This window comes from Capra hircus, chromosome 5, assembly GCF_001704415.2.
Source record: "Capra hircus breed San Clemente chromosome 5, ASM170441v1, whole genome shotgun sequence".
NCBI lineage: Eukaryota > Metazoa > Chordata > Mammalia > Artiodactyla > Bovidae > Capra > Capra hircus.
Window position 1 is genome coordinate 62,884,431 of NC_030812.1, and position 5,432 is coordinate 62,889,862.

Consider the following 5,432-nt stretch of genomic DNA (forward strand, 5'->3'; position numbering starts at 1 on the left):
CGATGTTTCAGAAGTGTATTATTTCGCTCATAAAAACACTATACTATTTTTTGTTTATTTTTCTTATACACCATTTTTCAGAATGAAATTCTTATGTCATTGGGCTCCTGAATCAAATTACTACCAGTTTCTCTACCTTAGCTAAAATCTTGCGCCTACCCCATGGCTTCAGGGATTTTAACAGCCTAGAGTGAAAGAAGGTAGTTTTCCAAAGGAAAATTAAGATAAAGAGACAGATGCTGGGCAGGGTGAAAGAACTGTCCATTACAATTACATTTGGATTATATGGATGGTCCCTGACTCAACAGTGGTTCGACTTAATGATTTTTTGACTCTACAGTGGTGCAAAAGCAGTATACATTTAGTAGAGACTGTTCTTCAAATTTTGCAGATTTATTTATTTATTTTTGGCTGTACTGGGTCTCTGTTGCTTTGTGTGGGCTTTCTCTGATTTTGGCGAGCAGGAGCTACTCTTCACTGCAGTGTGTGGACTTCTGATTGCTGTGGCTTGTTGCAGAGCACAGGCTCTAGGCGCACAGGTTACAGAAGGTGACACTTGGGCTCAGTAGTTTTGGCACTCAGCTTTAGTTGCTCTGCACATGTGGGATCTCGCTGGGCCAGGGATTGAAGCTGTGCCCTCTGCATTAGCAGATAGGTTCTTAACCACTAGAGCACCAGGGAAGCCCTGTTCTTGGAATTTTGAATTTTGATCTTTTCCCGACCTAGTGATATGTGGTATGTTACTTTCCTGTGATGCGGGGCAGCATTTGGGCACATGGGTATTCATTATATTAGAATCTTATCTCATAGTTTTCAAGTCTCTGATCCACCAGTTCAAACCTGAGCCGTCATCGCCAGCCATATCTTCATGCAAAATGAACAGCCAGAAATGCTGCTGTCAGTTCTGCTCTGACATCATTTCCCTTCCCCAGTGCAGGTTAGGCTTGTTCAGTGGCATGCTGTGTCAAGTGGAAGTGCTCTATACAAGACTGGACTCAGGATGGACAAGTTAATCACTAGAGCTCTCACTTAGAGCATTTATTCTTACTATACTGTTCACCTTTCTCTCAACCCACATCTGACCAAAGAGAAAAAATTTAGGCCTACTGTATGAGTGAATTATGCATGATATGGCTGGCAGTAGCCAGAGTGGAGTGCTGGCAAAGATTAAAAGTTGAACTATCACACCCATAAAGAGTTGCCTCATAGTATCACTGGTCACAGAGTTTAAGTGACAGAGTTGATCTGCAACAGCAGCGTTTTGGTTTTTATGTTCAAAAACCTTCTTAGCACATAAGCAATTACACAGAAAAGAGGTCTGAAGAATGGCTTTCACATTAAAAAGAATGAAATGCCATTTGCAGCAACGTGTATGAACCTAGAGATTGTCATACTGAGTTGGACTAAGTTGGACAGAGAAAGAGAAATACAGTGTGACATCCTTTATATGTGGAATCTAAAAAGAAATGATACAAATGAAGTCACAAAGCAAACAGACTCAGAGAAGGAACTTACAGTTGCGGAGTTGGGGGAAGGGATAGTTTAAGAGTTTGGAACAGACATGTACACACAGCTATATTTTAAATGGATAACCAACACAGACCTACTGTATAGCACATGGAACTCTTCTCAGCATTATGTGGCAGCCTGAATAGGAGGACAGTTTGAGGGAGAATGGATACATGGACATAACATGGCTGAGTCCCTTTGCTGTTCTGAAACTATCACAACATTGTTAATCAGCTATACCCTAATACAAAATAAAAAGTAAAAAAAATTTAGAAAAGAATGGTTTTCAGTCTTGAACATTCTTTTTAATTAATTACATTTTTATTTCTGGCTGTACTGGGTGTTTATTGCTGCACATGGGCTTTCTCTAGTTGTAGCAAGTGGGGGCTACTCTCTAGTTGCAGTGTGTGAACTTCTCATTGTGGTGGCTTCTCATTTTTCCTTTTCTAATTTATTTTAAATTGGTGGATAACTGCTTTACAAAGCTTCTCTTGCTGCAGAGCACAAGCTGTACGGTGCATGGGCTTCAGTAGTTGTGGTTCACAGGCTTAACTGCCTCACCACACGTGGAATCTTTCCAGACCAGGGATCGAAACCATGTCCCCTACATTGGCAGGCAGATTCTTAACCGCTGGACTGCCAGGGAAGTCCACTGAATGTTGTTTATGTATGTAAATTCTATGAGATAGAATTTTTATCTCAACATTTATTTATCCAAGTTAAATAACATCTATTTCTGCTTTATTGACTATGCCAAAGCCTTTGACTGTGTGGATCACAATAAACTAGAAAATTCTGAAAGAGATAGAAATACCAGACCACCTGACCTGCCTCTTGAGAAACCTATATGGAGGACAGGAAGCAACAGTTAGAACTGGACATGGAACAACAGACTGTTTCCGGATAGGAAAAGGAGTACATCAAGGCTGTATATTGTCACCCTGCTTATTTAACTTCTATGCAGAGTACATCATGAGAAACACTGGGCTGAAAGAAGCACAAGCTGGAATCAAGAATGCCGGGAGAAATATCAGTAACCTCAGATATGCAGATGACACCACCCTTATGGCAGAAAGTGAAGAGGAACTCAAAAGCCTCTTGATGAAAGTGAAAGTGGAGAGTGAAAAAGTTGACTTCAAGCTCAACATTCAGAAAATGAAGATCATGGCATCTGGTCCCATCTGGTCATGCGAAATAGATGGGGAAACAGTGGAAACAGTGTCAAACTTTATTTTGGGGGGCTCCAAAATCACTGCAGATGGTGATTGCAGCCATGAAATTAAAAGACGCTTACTCCTTGGAAGAAAAGTTAGACCAACCTAGATAGCATATTGAAAAGCAGAGACATTACTTTGCCAACAAAGGTCCATCTAGTCAAGGCTATGGTTTTTCCAGTGGTCATGTATGGATGTGAGAGTTGGACTGGGAAGAAGGCTGAGCGCCGAAGAATTGATGCTTTTGAACTGTGGTGTTGGAGAAGACTCTTGAGAGTCCCTTGGACTGCAGGGAGATCCAGCCAGTCCATTCTAAAAGAGATCAGTCCTGGGTGTTCATTGGAAGGACTGATGCTAAAGCTGAAACTCCAATGCTTTGGCCACCTCATGCGAAGAGTTGACTCACTGGAAAAGACTCTGATGCTGGGAGGAATTGGGGGCAGGAGGAGAAGGGGACGACAGAGGATGAGATGGCTGGATGACATCACCAACTCGATGGACATGAGTTTGCGTGAACTCCGGGAGTTGGTGATGGACAGGGAGGCCTGGCGTGCTGCGATTCATGGGGTCGCAAAGAATCGGACACAACTGAGCGACTGAACTGTACTGAACTAAAATAATATTTACCTGAATAGGGCCTAAAAATGTGAATAAGAAGTGTTAAGCAGGGTGAATCATGATGCTAATTGTCATGAACATAATTTACTGAATATTCTAATAGGAGATAAGCTTTTCAGTGATTGGAAATGGATTTTATTTATACAGGGAAGAAAAACTTTGTCCCTACATTGTTCAAAAAGGTTTAGCCTGAAATTGAATGACAGTACCCTTGGGAATTTGCTTTAAGCCTGATAAACTGTATGGAGCTGACAGTAGGTGGAGTAGCTGGGATAGGAATTTCTCTTTAGGAATTAATGCCCCAGAACCTTCAAAACCATTCAGTAAAAATCATTTTACTTTGTAAACAAGTTTAATTGAACAGTAGTATATTCAAAATAGTCTCTATTAGGGAATGCTATAGGATATGTCATTCAAATTAAACATTTCAAGCAGTAGTGATTCTACAATTCTCTAAATTGGATTTTATCTCAAGCCAGGGTTCTCATTTGCTAACATTTTCCCTTATGAACCCAAATAGGTCAGGTAGTAAATCCAGATCTCTGACCCCAGAGCACAGACCCTTGTTCCCTACACACTGTCTCTCAGACCTTTGATATTTCTGGTCTAGTCTCATAAGCACAAATTATGCATGTATATTTTTATTCTAGAGATTAAAAAGAAAACAAACCTCTGTTCAAGGTTATAAATAATGTGAGCAGCAGATCCAAGGACACAGTAGTATCTTTAACACATTTCTAAAAGTGCCATCCACTAGTGGTAGCTAGCAATTCTCCACCTGATCAACACGCAGCATTAAAAAGGAGACTCCTAATAAGGAGACGTTCCCCTGCACCCTGACTAATAATGAGGGTTGGGCTGCATGTTTCCACTTTTTTCCTGTCTAGAGTCACCCTCTCAGCTCTTGCACTGGAGGTATACTAATTTCCTCCCCAATTCAAAACAACCATATACATGAGGACAGTTAATATCGTCTAATGTCAGAATTGTTCTACTTTGTCTTTGTTTTAAAGTCACAGGAATTTAGAATTCATCTGGCTAACGCTCTTATTTTAACGTAACACTTTAACATTTAGACCAAGAGTTTATCCATAAAGTAAGAGCAAAATTTGGAAAATATATAAGTATAGGTCATTAAGGGCCTTAAGTGTATTCTCTGAAAACAGAATAAATAATGATTCTCTAACCCAGTGGTTCTTAATGTGCTTCACTTATAATTCCCTTGGAGAATCTGGTGGAAAGCTATGAATCTTCTTCCTAGAGAAATAAGCACATATACACAGACAGTCGCACACAACCCCAGAAAGTACACTGTACTTCAGCACTCTGAAACCTGTTCATAGACTCTTAGTTGAGAACGTTGACCAAGCATTCAAATTCAAGCCAACTGGTACAGTTTTTACACAAAAAGACAAAACTGATGACATTAGTTATATATGTTTCAAGTACTTAACGATACACACTTCTCTTCCCTGTGATCAAGGCATAAATGAAGACCAAAAAAGAATGTACTTTTGTGTAAGCTGCAACAGACTGAATCCTCAACCTGCGTCACATTGAGAGAATGATCCCATGAAGTAAACTAATCAATTTTAAAACAGGGAGAAAAGAAGAAAACCATAAATACCTTGATGGACTGAAAAAGAATCAGAAGGCAAAATCATGGTTTTAGGTATTTATGAATTTTAAATTTGTGGCTTTTAGTCTTCTGCTTAATAAGCATTTCCTTCTTAGAAGTTACAGTAGCCTAAAGGGGTAGCTTAAAAGTAGTATGTACCAAGGAAAATACATGCTTTCTTTGGAGAACTCATATATAAAATGTTCTTTTTTTGTGGAAAAAAAATTCTAAGGAAATTAACTGTCAGATCCCTAATAATAGCACCACATTTAATAAGCAGCATAGTAATTAAATGAATAAGCATACAAGAATTTAACTTACATTCCCTTTTAAAGATGAAGAACATCCTTTACAGTTTTTTAAAGATGTACTCTCTTAAACTAGAGTATTGTTAACTATAGTTGCTATGCTATACATTACATCCCAGGACTAGTGTATTTTATGACTCGACATGTATACCTTTTGACTCTTCC